Here is a 17802-nt window from a genome sequence, read left to right as displayed (position 1 = left end):
CTCTAAATTCTTGTGGGGTCATTGACGTCAGCCCAACCACTTCCTCCAGTTTGGATTTTACTTGCAGAGGCATTGCATCCAAAATGCTATGTCGGAACAATGTGGTGATAAATAAGTTATTTTCCACCTCTTGCTCAGTCTCCAGTCTCCACCTTTTCAACTGGTTTTTCAGTGTCTCCCAGTTGATCCCCTTTTAAGGCTTTGGGGTCCACTTTGGGTGCGTAAAGCTTCCTGAGGGCCTGCCATACCCTCTGCCTCACTCTGTCAAACCCGTCTCCATCAGTTCTCGGGTCATTCGAGTTTACTATGCCAGCCATTTCCATTAGTTCGTTAAACTTGGAGGTTCCCATCAACCTTATCAATAGTGCCTTCAAATCTCCCAGAGCCAATAATCGTCCCGCCGTTTCTTCTTCAAAGGCTCTAATCCATTTCCCTGCTCCTTCATGTAGATTGGGCAGAGTGTTTTTCAGTCCTTCTAGGTCCTGGGATCCCCAAGGGATATACTGCACTTGTCCTGATCCTTTAACTAACAACGGCATCATTCTTCCTCCTTCTTCCCACCTGCCCTGGCTCTCCTCCTCACCTGACTCCCCTTCTGTCTCAGGGTATGTCTTTACTGCCTCCCACATAAATGTCTCCGGGGTTCTGCTCTTCCCTCGGTCTCCCTGTGCAGTCCTTCCTTTCTGTCTTGATTCAATATTTGATTGGCCCCTGGAGTATTTTTCGCATCTCTTCTGGCAATCCCCTCTCAGTAACTTATCTGGCTCTCTCTCTACTTCCGCAAGTCGCTCCCCTACCGCCTCCTTCTGCTCTTCTAGGCTTCTGCCTCCTACCTCTTCCCCACAAATTCTCGCATCCTCTCTCTCTCCACTTAACTCTTGCTCCTCCAATGAGTCACCTTCTCTTTCTTCCTGTCCGTGTCTGTACACCTGTGGCAGGGACTTCTCATGATCCTTACTCGTACTTCTCCATGCATGTTTACTATTCCCGTCAGCAGGGGGCACTGCTTAGCGGATCTTTCCTCATTATAGGGAGGGGGCTTTCTGTTTCTTTCGCATCCGGGTACGGAGCTGAAGCCAGCTTCTCACTGTACCTTCCTCTCTCTCTAACAGGCTGTTTCTCCAGCACCTTAGTGTCTTCCTCGCTTGTAATCAATATTCCACCTGTCCTCCTCAGCCTTTCTCCCTCCGTTCTGAAGAGTTTTTTCTCGTTCTCTTTTTTGCCCCTCTTTTCTTAGATTTATCTTTTGGTTTGTACTTTTTAATTAGTGCCTCCATTTCTTCGCACAAGCTTACATCAAACGTTCCTTCTCTTGGCCATTTTGTGACCAGGTTTTTGGTTCTCTTTTCCCATTTTTCTGAAGTTTTTGTGATCTCATATTTATTTACCGGGATTTTTTTGCTCAGAATCTCTACTGCCGTTCCTTTACTTGTCATGTTGTTCTCTCTTTTTAAGGTATTTCAGAGATTCACAGTTCATTTACTGGATAATATTATTTACTCTAATGCTATGCCTAGTCTATCGCCTATCTACCAGCGCTTTAAACTATATATTGGACTGTCCTTGTTTCCTATTCTGTTCTGCCCGTACAGACCTCTATTCAGAGCGGTATCCACAGAACTTTTCTCTCTGCACCTCGTTTATTCAGACCCTTATCTCTTAAGGCGGTATCCACGAGGATTTTCTCTATTTTTCCTTTCCCTGCCCGTTCAGACCTTCGTTTCATACGAAGCGGTATCCACAGGAACTTACCAACACCACGTGGAATTTTTCTTCACTTAACTTCTTATTAGCTTATTTGTACTTACCCTCACTGCAGTGTTCTTGATCAATCCTCTGAGCCTCCTGTGAACTCCCAATTCTGCCAAATTCTTTGGACCGGGGAGACCCTTCGGTAGTGGTTCCACACTTCTGAGACTCCAAGACCTCCCCAAAGCCAAAAGAATTCTTAGTCCAAATTGTCGCAAAAAGCGCTTACCTTTTGTTTGGGTGCACCATTAATTCTGCTAGCCTTGTGGGGGTCCCTAGAGGACTGGGAGGTGTCCCCAATCTGCCGTTTCCTTTCCGCGGGTCTCTTTCCGGTCCTGCCGCGGTCGCCAATTTCGTCGTGGTTTTTCGTACCCCACAAACGACCAGGAGACGCAGAAGATTCTTCAAGAAGTATTAAACTTTAATTTGCAAATCAAAGCTGAGACAGTCATTGAGCTAGTCGCTGATTGCCCACCGATCCTTGGACATAGCATGTTTTATAGCAATCTCCTGGCTTAGTTGCATTAGCATATGCAATCAGTCTATAGTTGCGTACCACACGTACATCCGCCACTATCGTTTCTACCCATTGACTTAATCATGTTCTAATCTACATCTCTTAGCTACCTCTCATTAACACACCATTGTTTTCTACATTCTTAAGATTTCATTCTCCTACTAAATTGGAAACATGCATAGCAAATAGCAAACTCAAACTACATAATCCACATCTCTTAGCTGCCTCTTATTAACACACCATTGTCTTCTACATTCTTAAGATTTCATTCTCTAGCAAATAGCAAATTCAAAGCTGACTACATAGTTTTGGTTACACAGCAAACAATTTCAACTTTTATACTCCAATACCATCAGCAGCCAGTAACTCTACTATCTGCAACTTCTCCAAAGAGTAGACGAAGGTGAGCCACGATCCAAAACCTGGAGCATTTGTATCCGAGACCTCACGTACGCCCCTCGGGACTGCTGGAGCTGCAGATTCCTTATTGCGTCCCTGTTCTCCAGAATTCCTGCCATAAAATTTGGTCCCCAGCGGTTGGACCAATTCTGGACTCTAGGTCAAGCAACGCTCCCTCAAGCCACTCAATCTCAGAGCCCCGCCTCTTTGTCGACCCCCTAGTGTAATCCCGACATAAAAACCGGATGTGCCCACATCCCACCACAGCCGGAGGGAGCAGAACTCTCTCTGTGTCTCTCTCCAGGTGGCCCAGAACGCACGGAATGAATCCCGGAATCGGCTGTACTCCAGCAGCCTGTTGTTAAAGTGCCAATACCCGTATCCCACCCGAGGGTGCAGAGGAGTAAATTCCATCCACACAAGGTGATGATCCGAATACGACACCGGCCGCATGGAGGACGCCAACCCGCGGGAGTCGTAAGCCCGAGAGATATACAGGCGGTCTATCAGGGAACCCTCCCTCTCTAGATCTCCTCGAGAAAGAGCTTGAGTTGGGATGAAGATTTCGCCAGCAGTCCACCAAGTCAAAGGAGCCGACCAGCTCCTTTAATTTTTTTTGCCGATGCTGGGTCGTGTTTGAGGCCCGAGCGGTCCTCCACCTCAAGGGTACAGTTGAAGTAAGGGCAGCTCGGAGGTGTCAGTGTTGCAGTTGAACAAAGGAGACTATGGAGCCATGAGGGAGGAGCTGGCCAAAGTTAACTGGACGGATATCCTAGCAGAAAAGACAGTGGAACAGCAATGACAGGTATTCTTGGGAATAATGCACAAGGTGCAAAATCAGTTCATCCCCCGGAGCAGGAAGGATTCAAAGTAGGGGAATGAGCACAGTGGATGACAAAGGAAGTCAGAGATTGCATAGCATTAAAAAAAAAGGAAGTATGACAGAGCTAAGGTGAGTGGGAGGACCGATGATTGGGAAATTTTTAAGGAACAACAGAACTTCACTAAAAAGACAATACGGGGAGAAAAAATGAGGTATGAATGCAAGCTAGCCAGGAATATAAAGGAGGATAGCAAAAGCTTTTTTAGGTATGTGAAGAGAAAGAAGATAGTTAAGAACAATGTTGGGCCCTTGAAGAATGAATTGGGTGAAATTGTTATGGGAAACAGAGAAATGGCAGAAGAATTTAATAAGTACTTTAGATCTGTCTTCACTAAGGAAGACACAAGCAATCTCCCAGATGTATGGATGGGCCAAGGGCATAGGGTAACAGAGGAAATGAAACAGATTGACATTAGGAAGGAAGCGGTGATGAGTAGACTGATGGGACTGATGGCTGACAAATCCCCAGGTCCAGATGGTCTGCATCCTAGGGTACTAAAGGAGGTGGCCCTGGAAATTGCGGATACATTGGTAATCATTTTCAAATATCCTTAGATTCAGGATCAGTTCCTGAGGATTGGAGAATGGCTAATGTTATCCCACTTTATAAGAAAGGAGGGAGAGAGAAAACAGAGAACTATCGACCTGTCAGCCTAACATCAGTAGTGGGGAAGATGCTAGAATCCATTATTAAAGATGAAATAGTGGCATATCTAGATAGCAGTGATAGGATTGGGCCGAGCCAGCATGGATTTACCAAGGGTAAATCATGCTTGACTAATCTATTGGAGTTTTTCGAGGATGTAACCAGGAAGTTAGACAAGGGAGATCCAGTGGATGTAGTGTACCTCGATTTTCAGAAGGCATTTGATAAGGTCCCACATAGAAGATTGGTGGGTAAAATCAAAGCTCAGGGCATCGGGGGGAAGGCATTGACATGGATAGAAAACTGGTTGGCAGATAGAAAGCAAAGGGTAACGGTGAATGGGTGTTTCTCGGAATGGCAGGTGGTGACTAGTGGGGTGCCAGAGGGTATTAGGACCACAGCTGTTTACAATTTACGTCAACGATTTAGATGAAGGCATTGAGAATAACATCAGCAAGTTTGCTGATGATACAAAGCTGGGTGGCAGTGTGACATGTGATGAGAATGTTAGAAGAATTCAGGGTGACTTGGATAGGCTGGGTGAGTGGGCAGATACTTGGCAGATGACGTTTAATGTGAATAAGTGTGAGGTTATCCACTTTGGGAGCAAGAACAGGAAGGCAGATTATTATCTGAACGGTGTAAAGTTAGGTAAGGGAGAAGTACAAAGAGATCTAGGAGTCCTTGTTCATCAGTCTCTGAAGGTGAATGAGCAAGTGCAGCAGGCAGTGAAGAAGGCTAATGGAATGTTGGCCTTTATTACAAAGGGAATTGAGCACAAGAGCAAGGAAATCCTCTTGCATTTGTACAGGGCCCTGGTGAGACCACACCTGGAGTATTGTGTACAGTTTTGGTCTCCAGGGTATCCTGGCTGTAGAGGAAGTGCAGCGTAGATTCACAAGGTTAATTCCTGGGATGTCAGGACTGTCTTATGCAGAGAGGTTAGAAAGACTGGGCTTGTACACGCTGGAATTAAGGAGATTGAGAGGGGATCTGATTGCAACATATAAGATTATTAAGGGATTGGACAAGATAGAGGCAAGAAATATGTTTCAGATGCTGGGAGAGTCCAGTACCAGAGAGCATGGTTTGAGAATAAGGGGTAGGTCATTTAGGACAGAGTTAAGGAAAAGCTTCTTCTCCCAGTGAGTTGTGGGGGTCTGGAATGCACTGCCTCAGAAGGCGGTGGAGGACAATTCTCTGGATGCTTTCAAGAAGGACCTAGATAGGTATCTTATAGATAGATAGATAGATACTTTATTTATCCCCATGGGGAAATTCAACATTTTTTCCAATGTCCCATACACTTATTGTAGCAAAACTAATTACATACAATACTTAACTCAGTAAAAATATGATATGCATCTAAAATCACCCTCTCAAAAAGGGATATGGGGACAAGGCAGGAACCGGGTATTGATAGTAGATGATCAGCCATGATCTCAAAATGGTGGTGCTGGCTCGAAGGGCCGAATGGTCTACTTCTGCACCTATTGTCTATTGTCTATTGAAGTCTCCCCCGAGGATGACGCAGTCCCCACGATCGATGGAACTCAGCAAGGTGGACAGCTGACAGAATAGGGCGCCTGCATCACCCCGCGCCTCGGAGCATACACATTGATAAAATGCAGCGGTACTCCATCCAGGCGCACAGCCAGGTGGAGCAGACGGCCGGGCACGACACTTGGACTCTTAGGATTTCTGGCTGGAAGGTTGGGGCCAACAGGATAGCCACATGGTTAGAGTTGGAGCTAAGGGGACTCATGTAGACCCCGCCCTGCCACTCCAGGAGCCAAGCGGACTCGGCCCCCGGGGTGCTATGGGTTTCCTGCAGGAAACTCCCATGATAGTGGGGTGATGTAATGTCACGTAATAGCATGTTCCTGCTGCTATATAAGTGCAGACCGCAGTTGTTGCGTACTTCGTTTTGGTGTGAACTGACTGTTGGTAGTTATGCCATCGGAGATGAAGAGAGAGTGAGAGTGAAGAATCAGAACGAACCCCAGAGGGATTGGCGTTAACCAGCGGCATTCGGCGCATTACGGGTGTGACTGACGTTTAGAACCGTCCGTACATGGCACGCGCGTTTTATTAACTCTTACACGGTTTGGGTATTGTGTGATGACCACTTCCGGCAGAAAGGTCAGTTACTTTGAGAACTCGTATTCTGCGTCATAACTTCGGACAAGGCATTTCGGCTGGGAGCTGTGTCAGCAGAGACGTCTTTATTTCAGCGACTGTTCTAAAGGTGGATTGGGAAGCCCCTCCTCTCGAATATGTCAGGAATCGTTTGGACTTATTGGATTACCACCTTACGGCTTAAATGGGATCTGCTGAGAATTGTCTTTAAGTTCGACTGTCTGATAACTATAGAAGCATAACGCTGTTAACATTCGTTTAAGTTAATCGTTTACTGTTCAATGTTTATTTGAGTAGAGGTTAATAAATGTCGTTGTTTATTTTAGAAAAACTCGACTCATATTTATCTCTATTGCTGCTGATTCATAACAATGGGGATTTCTCGGGGGGGGTGAGGATTTCCATTATCTCGCTATCAAAGGAGATAGTCTTGAACCCCTCTAACCCCTCGGTCTGGAGATGTCCCTCTAACCCCTCACTACAGATATATCCCTCATCTTCCTCCCCGTATGTTCTAATAGATGGCTGCACTTGTAACCCACACTGCGCAGCGAGTACCTCACTCATATCTTCCCACTCCACTGTCGCATCAGTCTTATCCACAGTTACGACAATGGAGGAATAATCCCCGGAGACTCCCTGCAGGCCATTAGTTGATGGGTCCGGCATGCAGGTTATATCACCCTCCCCAGGAGACAGGTACGAAGGGGACCCCAGCAGATCTGGTCCAAGGGATTTACCGGCAATCTGCCAACCTCTACCCGGATTCCCACCCCTTATAGCCATATAGCTATATAACAATTACAGCACGGAAACAGGCCATCTCGGCCCTTCTAGTTCGTGCCGAACGCCTACTCTCACCTAGTCCCACCTACCTGCACTCAGCCCAAAACCCTCCATTCCTTTCCTGTCCATATATCTATTCAATTTTACTTTAAATGAAAATACCGAACGGGCCTTTACCACTTCTACTGGAAGCTCGTTTCACACAGCTACCACTCTCTGAGTAAAGAAGCTCCCCCTCGTGTTACCCCTAAACTTTTGCCCCTTAACTCTCAACTCATGTCCTCTTGTTTGAATCACCCCTGCTCTCAATGGAAAAAAGCCTATCCACGTCAACACTATCTATCCCCCTCATAATTTTAAATACCTCTATCAAGTCCCCCCTCAACCTTCTACGCTCCAAAGAATAAAGACCTAATTTGTTCAACCTTTCCCTATAACTTAGGTGCTGAAACCCAGGTAACATTCCAGTAAATCTCCTCTGTTCTCCCTCTGTTTTGCGTTAGCGCGTGGTCTAGTGGATGATCTGAAGGTGTAAAGTATTGTGGGTTTTCGAAGCATTGTCGTGTGGGCCTAATTTGATAATACTATTTTGTAAAGCCTTTGGAATGATATCAGTTATCGATATTACGATTGGGATAATGAATACCCTGTTCGTGTTCCATAGTCTTTCATTTTCCCCTTTTAATTCAGCATATTTATGGTATTTTTACTAATTCATTTCTCTAATTTATGTGTGTTTGGTATGGCTCTATATATATATATAAAGTTGTTTTTGCTTGTTTATCCTGTAAAAGTATATCCGAACGGTTATCATGGATTATCCTGTTTGAAATAATGATCGGTCACAGTTTGATATGAAGGACTCTAGTTCTAAAATAGTGTTAGCGCGTGGCACGTGGTTAGGGCATTCATCTAGTGATCCGAAGGTCGCTAGTTTGAGCCTCAGCTGAGACCATGTGTTGTACCCTTGAGCAAGGCACTTAACAACACATTGCTCTGCGACGACACCAGTGACAAGCTGCTTGGGTCCTAGTGCACTTCCCTTGGACAACATCGGTGGCGTGGAGAGGGAAATGTTTGCAGATTGGGCAACTGCCGGTCTCCCATACAACCCTGCCCAGGCCTACGCCCTGCAAACCTTCCAAGGAATGGTCTCACGAGACTAACAAATGCCTATAAGTGTAAAATAACTTCTCTCTCTATTTTGTTGACATCTTTCCTATAATTCGGTGACCAGAACTGTACACAATACTCCAAATTTGGCCTCACCGATGCTTTGTACAATTTTAACATTACATCCCAACTCCTATACTCAATGCTCTGATTTATAAAGGCCAGCATACCAAAAGCTTTCTTCATTACCCTTGTGCTGCCTTTATGGCAGTTATTTAGTTTATAATATTTTCGCGTAGTAATTTGTTAGCATTTTTTAGTTAAAGTTAGGATTGTTTAAATCAATTGATTTGTCTGTAATACATCGCGGCTGCGACGACGTCACATCCGGGTTCGCCGCGTCTTGTGGGAAATTACCAGTTTGAAATTCACGCAAGGGTGGGGGTCACTCACATGTGCCACCATAACGCTGACTAGGGTCTCTCTATGCACCAAAGACACAGTGAAAGCAACGCTGTAAGTCATTAGGTAATCGATATTTCGAGTTAAAATGTTAACGCCGATTCTGTTAAAAGTAACGACGGTCGGTAAGGTTTACCTTTTCGTCAGTTAAAGAGTCGGGATAGTTTGTATTGAAGTGTATCTAAAGCAGCCAATGGAGCAGCTAGATTCTGACTGTATGCTGCACTTTAATGTAATGTAGTTATCGTAGTTTTACCTTTGCAAGTATTCACAATGTAAATGTGATATTTAGAAGGAAACAAACACTGTACCAATCCTGTATTGTTTTTCAACAGTTTTCACCATGCGTTAATGTGAAGAGTGAACAGTAAATGGTTAATCTTACTGCGGTCTCGTTTGCATTGATTCTGGTTTATCTCGACGTTTACCTCGGCGTTACTTCACACCCGAGCGAGAACGTTACAGTGAAAAAGCGGCATTATCAGGTGTTTAAAGTGCAGCCATGTCAACCCGATCCAGCATCAAGTCGTTGTCAAAGTCATCGTCATCCTGCGACAGGGGCAGTAGGGCATCAAGTAAGGCCACCCAAGCAAGAGCGAAAGCAGAAGCCGCCAAGGTGCGAGCGCGCTTTGCCAAAGAAGAATTAGAAGTAAAGATGAAAGCGGCTGCCAGAGAAGCCGAAAACCAGAAGGAAAAGGCTGCCAGAGAAGCCGAAAACCAGAAGGAAAAGGCTGCCAGAGAAGCCGAAAACCAGAAGGAAAAGGCTGCCAGAGAAGCCGAAGCGGCTGCCAGAGAAGCCGAAAACCAGAAGGAAAAGGCCGCCAGAGAAGCCGAAGCGGCTGCCAGAGAAGCCGAAAACGAATTGGAAAGGAAAAGGGTAGAGGCACGGTTAGAAGCGCTGAAGCTAGAACGAGAAGCAGCAGCTGCCGAGGTGGAAGCAGAGTTAATAGAAGACGCCGAAGAAATGCATGATCCGAAGGACGGAAAATCTACCTCAGAAAAGATCGGATTGGAACGTACAAGGGACTATGTCCAATCTCAAATGGAATGGAAGACTCTTTCTTCCTCTCCTTACTTATTCGATAACGTCCCACTTCATGAGGAGTCTTGGAGAGGCCCGACGGCATCACGTCCATCCGAGAAAGATTATTTACCCTCACAACTCCGCGATGAACCCAGGAATGCAAGGGCTCACGACAAGTACTTCTCGACACCGAACTTACCGGATTTGGGGAGAAGAGAGGCAAAGACTGAGTCCAGACCAGCAAATCCCATAACAGATGTACGCCCTCAGTCGTGTACCTGTGGACATGTTCCCTCAGCCCGCACGCCACTTGCAGACGAATCCGCAGCACGGTATTTCGCACGACGGGATCTCGTCACTTCAGGACTATACCAGTTCGACGATAAACCTGAAAATTACCGTGCATGGCACTCCACTTTCACCAATGCTATCGACGGAGTCCAGCTCAGAGCAACCCAGGAGTTGGATCTTATGGCAAAATGGCTGGAAAAAGAATCATGCGAACAGGTGAGACGCATGCGTTCAGTGTACATCAACAAACCCGAGCTAGCATTGAAGAAAGCATGGGAGAGACTTCAGGAGGGCTACGGAGCCCCCGAAATTATTGAGGCGGCGCTATGCCAACGTTTGGGAAATTTTCCTAAGGTGTCAGCCAAGGAACACACCAAGCTAAAAGAATTCGGAGATTTACTCATGGAGATTCAAGGCGCCAAAGAAGATGGCCACTCAGCTGGTCTAGTATACCTAGACACTCCAACCGGGATTAGACAACTCGTGGACAAACTTCCATTTGGGCTGCAGGACAGGTGGTTGTCCGTTGCCTCAGATTACAAGGAAGAACACGAAGGTCGATTCCCTCCCTTCGAGTATTTCACCAGGTTCGTGTGCAAGGAGGCGAAGAAGCGAAACGATCCTAGCCTCATAGGTCCAGGAAGCAGTGCAATTTACACCAAGCCAGATAAATCCACTTCGAATAATTCCAACATTACTAAACCAGTCTCAGCGCTTAAGACTCAAGTCCTTACAACTAACAACGACCCTAGCAAGAATTGTCCATTGCATAACAAACCCCACCCCCTCAAAAGATGCAGAACGTTTAGGGAAAAACCCCTCGAAGAGAGGAAGGCCCTTCTCAAGGAGAAAGGAATATGTTTTAGATGCTGTTCCTCGACCTCTCACTGTGCGAGAGAGTGTACGATCGCCGTGAAGTGCCTGGAATGTGATAGCACTAATCACGACTGGGCCATGCATCCTGGCCCGTTACCTCAAACCGACAAAGCTCCTTCACCCCCACAACAGGACGGCATGGAGGGAGGAGCTCACTCCAGGACACCTGTTGTCAGCTCGAGCTGTACGGAAGTTTGCGGTCAAGCTCAGGCAAGCCGTTCTTGTTCAAAGATCTGTCTCACTAAGGTGTACCCTAAGGGAGCCAAAGACAAGGCCACCAAAGCCTACGTAATTCTGGATGATCAGAGCAATCGCTCGCTAGCCCGTCCAGAGTTCTTTGACTTGTTCAACATCGAGAGCGAGCAGTTCCCATACTACCTTAGAACTTGCTCAGGCAACATGAAAACTTACGGAAGGAGGGCCGAAGGCTTCCCGATCGAGTCCCTGGATGGTAAAGTCGTCATCCGTCTCCCTCCGCTCTTACAGCGCAATGAAATCTTGAACAACCGCACCGAGATCCCGACGCCAAGTGCGGTGCTACACCAGCCCCATCTCCACCACATCGCCAAACACATCCCAGAGCTGGATCCAGAAGCAGAAATACTCCTGCTATTAGGAAGAGATGTTCTCCGGGCACACAAGGTTAGGCAGCAGGTCAATGGACCACACGACGCCCCCTTTGCGCAACGCCTGGATCTGGGCTGGGTGGTGATAGGAGAGGTGTGCCTCGGCGACGTACACAAACCAACAGTTAATACACTCAAGACCAATGTGCTAGAGAGTGGCCGCCATTCAATTTTTCAACCCTGCACAAGTTTCATGTGTATTAAGGAAGCACGGCAAGGCTTTAACAAATGTAAAGTAACCGACAAGACGCTGGGTCAGTCAGTCTTCGCTCAAACTGAGCATGATAATAAACTCGCTCCATCAGCTCAAGACGTCATTTTCTTAAAAATAATGGACACCGAGGTCTTCCGGGATGAAGCAAATAATTGGGTTGCCCCACTACCCTTCAGAGAACCACGCCGGCGCTTGCCAAACAACAAAGAGCAGGCGGTCAAGCGGTTCACATCCTTGCAAAAAACCCTGAAAAGGAAACCTGAGATGCAGCAACAATACGTAGCATTTATGGAGAAGATCTTCGCTAATGGACATGCCGAAGTGGCACCGCCACTGAGGGAAGGCGGGGAGCGCTGGTACCTCCCAACGTTTGGGGTTTACCACCCACAAAAGCCCAATCAGATCAGGGTCGTCTTCGACTCCAGTGCTCAGTGCGCTGGCATCTCCCTTAACGACGTGCTCCGACTTAAACAATACCCTTTTCGGGGTCCTGCTACGCTTCCGGAAGGAGAAGGTCGCAATCCTAGCGGACATCCAGCAGATGTTCCATTGTTTCTTAGTAAAGGAGGACTACCGCGATTTCCTCCGTTTCTTATGGTACAAGGACAACGACATTAACAAGGAAGTCGTCGAGTACCGGATGAAAGGCCACGTTTTCGGCAATAGTCCATCGCCCGCTGTGACCATCTACGGGCTGCGAAGAGCCATCAGAGAGGGCGCACGGGAGCACGGCGACGACACCGTTCGGTTTGTAGAAAGACACTTCTATGTCGACGACGGCTTGATATCACTACAGAAAGAAGACGAAGCAATCGATCTGCTCCGACGTACACAAGCCTCTCTTGCCGAGTCAAACCTCCGCTTGCATAAGTTTGCATCAAACTGTCAGGCAGTAATGGAGGCCTTTCCACACGACGACTGTGCTCCAGCAATCAAAGACCTAGATTTAGACGGAGAAACCATACCCACGCAAAGGAGCTTGGGTCTCCTCTGGGAGATTATGACTGACTCCTTCACCTTCTCCGTGCCGACCGCAATCAAGCCATTTACCCGCCGTGGAGTTCTCTCCACTGTTAACAGTGTTTTCGATCCCTTGGGTCTACTGGCACCAGTTACAATCCAAGGAAGAGTCCTTCTCAGAGAACTTACCTCTGGGCTCTCTGACTGGGATACTCCCCTACCAGAAGACAAGCTCAGTAAATGGGAGGCTTGGAGAGATTCACTTCAAGACCTAAAACAGCTTCATATCCAACGTAGGTACACCGTGACCTCACCTACCGCGGCAGTGCACACAGAATTGTGTGTTTTCTCGGACGCGTCTACCAAGGCCATCGGTGCTGTGGCTTACTTGAAGGTGGTCAAGCAGGGTGGTCAAGTCGAAATAGGATTTGTAACCGGTAAGGCGAAGCTCACTCCCCAGCCCGAGCCGACAATCCCAAGACTTGAACTGTGCGCAGCTGTCCTGGCTGTGGAAATGGCGTATCTTATCCAGGACGAGCTAGACCTAGAGCTGGACGAGATCAAGTTCTACACAGATAGCAAAGTAGTGCTTGGGTATATTTATAACGAATCAAAACGCTTCTACGCGTACGTTCATAATAGAGTTCAACGTATCCGCCTGCCTTCAAAGCCCGAACAATGGCATTATGTACATACTGAGGATAACCCTGCAGACCATGCATCGAGATCCTTACCTGCATCTCGTCTGGTGCAGACATCCTGGTTCACCGGACCCACTTTCTGTATCAGCCACCAACGGGTAAGACTCAAACGAGTGAGACATTTGAACTGATCGAACCCGAAAGGGACTCGGAAATTCGCACGCAAATACAAACAGGAGCCACCTACCTCGAAGAATTGACACGTACTAACGAACGCTTTCAACGGTTCTCCACTTGGCGTTCTTTAGTGAGAGGACTTGCGTTCCTCATTCACATGGCCAGATCACACAAACGTTCATCCCGAAACAGTAAATGTAAGGGATGGCACAAATGTAACCTAGCCCGCACTGCGGACGAATTGGCCCAGGCAAAGGACGTCATCCTTAAAGCAACTCAAAGAGCGGCTTTCGCAGAGGAGTTCAGCTCTCCAAGCTAATAAACCAATACCTAAGGACAGCCCCCTGAGGAAATTCAGCCCGATCCTGAAGAACGCTATCATCTGCATCGGAGGTCAGTTAATCCACTCCCAACTTCCAGCTGCAGAAAAGTGTCCGGTAATCCTGCCCAAAGACAGCCACGTGTCTTTACTGCTCACTCGCCATCACCATGAACAGGTAAGGCATCAGGGCCGTCACCTGACGGAAGGAGCAATAAGGGCAGCAGGACTGTGGATCTTGGGAGGTAAAACACTGATCAATTCAATACTTCATAAATGCGTAACCTGCAGGAAACTGCGAGGCGGTTTGGAAGTTCAACGTATAGCGGACCTCCCACCAGAACGCCTCGAGGTCTGTCCTCCTTTTACATATGTGGGGCTCGACGTGTTTGGTCCCTGGACTATCACTACGAGGCGTACCAGAGGGGGACAGGCAGAGAGCAAGCGGTGGGCCATTATGTTTAGCTGCATGAGTTCGAGAGCGGTACACATTGAGGTCATCGAATCTTTGGATGCCTCCAGCTGCATTAACGCTCTCAGGCGCTTCTTCGCACTGAGGCCCTGCAAAACAGTTAAGGTCTGACCGCGGCACGAACTTTGTTGGAGCATCAAAGGAGCTGGGGATGGACAAAACGGTGCAACAATACCTCAGTCAGCAGGGATGCAACTGGGAGTTCAACACACTACACGCCTCTCACATGGGAGGCGCATGGAAGCGGATGATTGGTATCGCCAGAAGAATTCTTGATTCAATGTTTCTGCAGCAAAGCACCCGACTGACCCACGAGGTACTGTGCACACTAATGGCAGAGGTCACAGCCATTATGAATGCACGACCACTCCTACCCGTGTCTTCTGACCCGGAAAACCCCTTCATACTCTCGCCATCAATGCTCCTTACGCAGAAGGCAGGAGCTGCCCCTCCACCGGGGGACTTCTCCGATAAGGATCTGTACACAAAGCAATGGAGACAGGTCCAGGCCCTGGCAAATCGATTCTGGTCTCGTTGGAGACAGGAATATCTACCTTTGTTGCAACACAGACAAAAGTGGTCAGAACCCCGCAGGAACCTTCAAGTTGGAGATTTAGTCCTACTCCGGGACAAGCAAATCGCCCGCAACTGCTGGCCAATGGCCAGGATCACTGCCACATTCCCTAGTAGGGATGGACATGTCAGGAAGGTTGAATTGAAAACTACCGACCAAGGCGATGTGACAATTTACCAAAGGCCCGTTACAGAAGTCATTCTACTTCTACCTAATGACTGATTTAGAGACTGAAGTTTGTATTATGTTCATTGTGACCTTACGAAGGTCAAGCGGGGAGTGTGCTGCCTTTATGGCAGTTATTTAGTTTATAATATTTTCGCGTAGTAATTTGTTAGCATTTTTTAGTTAAAGTTAGGATTGTTTAAATCAATTGATTTGTCTGTAATACATCGCGGCTGCGATGACGTCACATCCGGGTTCGCCGCGTCTTGTGGGAAATTACCGGTTTGAGATTCACGCAAGGGTGGGGGTCACTCACATGTGCCACCATAACGCTGACTAGGGTCTCTCTATGCACCAAAGACACAGTGAAAGCAACGCTGTAAGTTATTAGATAATCGATATTTCGAGTTAAAATGTTAACGCCGATTCTGTTAAAAGTAACGACGGTCGGTAAGGTTTACCTTTTCGTCAGTTAAAGAGTCGGGATAGTTTGTATTGAAGTGTATCTAAAGCAGCCAATGGAGCAGCTAGATTCTGACTGTATGCTGCACTTTAATGTAATGTAGTTATCGTAGTTTTACCTTTGCAAGTATTCACAATGTAAATGTGATATTTAGAAGGAAACAAACACTGTACCAATCCTGTATTGTTTTTCAACAGTTGTCACCATGCGTTAATGTGAAGAGTGAACAGTAAATGGTTAATCTTACTGCGGTCTCGTTTGCATTGATTCTGGTTTATCTCAACGTTTACCTCGGCGTTACTTCACACCCGAGCGAGAACGTTACAACCCTATCCACATGAGATTCTACCTTCAGGGAACTATGCGCCATTATTCCTGGATCACTCTGTTCTACTGCATTCCTCAATGCCCTACATTTACCATGTATTTCCTATTTGGATTATTCCTACCAAAATGTAGCCCTGCACACTTATCAGCATTAATAAGCATTATCAGCATTAAACTCCATCTGCCGTCTTTCAGCCCACTCTTCTAACTGGCCTTCAATGACCTACCATTGACCATATTTAAAATATACAAGGATATTGCCCGTATGTGAGGACTTGATTTGTAGGAAAATATTAAATAGAATCGGACTTCATTCCACAGAGCGAAAGAGAATGAGAGGAGATCAGGCAGAGCTATAGAAAATTCTGAAGAGTATAGACTGGAATTAGTTCATGAATTAAAAATTAATGGTGAAATGCTTAAAGGGAACCAGAAGAGATTGCTGTGGGTGCAGTCTTTATTTCCTGGCGTTCAGGAGAATGAAAGGAGATTTGATAGAGCTATATAAAGTTACAGCTAGACTGGAAGAAGAATTCATGAGCTAAGGATGAATGGTGAAATGTTTAAAATGAACAACAACGGGATTATCGTCATTCATACTGTGGCAACAGTGTGGAACACGGTGCCTGGGAAAGTGATGGATGCCGGCAGGATTTTAACATTTAAGAGAATTCCATATTGGTACATGAATGGGAGGGACATGGAGGGCGATGTTCTAATTGCAGGTTGATGGGACGAGGCAGATTAACATTTCGGCTGAAGGGCCTGTTTCTGCAATGTAGCATTCTAAGATTCTGAGGCATGTCTGGAGAAGGAATGGATTCACTGAGGACTCCGGTGTGCATTGATGTAGTGACTGAAAGAGAGGTTTCCTGACAAATTGACCGAGTAACTAGAGGTCACTCTGACTGGAGTGATGATGATGTGCAGGTCAGACAGAGCTAAAGGAGACACATTAGGATTTGGAATCCATAATCATCACAATAAATGGAGTGATCTGCAGGAAGCAGGTCAAGAATGGAGATACACGCAGAGCACTACAGCACTTCAGCCAGTTGCTTACCACTGGGAGCATTTAATAGGTCGTGGGAGCTTAACCCCACTACCACCCCCCGGGTATAGCAATTTAAAGCAACCAAGGGGGCGCTGTATTATTGAAAACAATAAATAGGTAAATTGGCTTATTATTGTCACATGCACCACGGTAAAATGGAAAACATTTCAGCATGCGATCCAAATTACATCACATCGTGCAATGAGGTTGTACAAGGAAAAGCAGAACAGAATAGTTTAGGGAAACAGTGTTTCAGTTGCTGAGAAAATGCAGTGCAGGCAGACGATAATGTAGAAGGTCAAAGAATAATAAGGAGATCAGGGTTTTGTTTTTTGGAACTATGCTCCTAAACTGTAGAATTCAACACCTAAAACTGTGCAGAAGTCTGCGGTACATATTACGACTGGCATTTTGTCTTTTATTTTCTAGTTTGCAGTTTATCCCGTTGTGATGTGGTGTGAACGGCATCGTCTGGATGAAAGGTGCTTTATAAATAAGTTGTTATTATTATTATTATTATTATTATTATTATCATCTCTAATTTCCTCCACATGTATGAATGAGGATTTCTCAGGAAGGGTGAGGATGTCCATTACCTCGCTATCAAAGGAGTCTCCCTCTAACCCCTCACCACAGATAAATCCCTCATCCTCCTCCCCGTATGTTCTAATAGATGGTTGCACTTCTAACACACACTGCGCAGCGGGCACCTCACTCATACCGGCCTGCTCCACCGTCACATCTGTCTTATCCACAGTGACGACAATGGAGGGAAAATCCCCATGGACTCCCATTAGTTGATGGGGTCGGTATGCAGAGTATATGACCCTCCTCAGGTTCCACCAGCAGCCTGATTCTGACGGTGAGACAACTTGGTCTCCTCTCCGCTCATACTGTTTAATACACTTGCCTCCAGGGAGACGCT

The sequence above is a fragment of the Hemitrygon akajei genome, unplaced genomic scaffold (assembly GCF_048418815.1).
Source record: "Hemitrygon akajei unplaced genomic scaffold, sHemAka1.3 Scf000045, whole genome shotgun sequence".
NCBI lineage: Eukaryota > Metazoa > Chordata > Chondrichthyes > Myliobatiformes > Dasyatidae > Hemitrygon > Hemitrygon akajei.
This window is presented reverse-complemented; position numbering follows the sequence as displayed.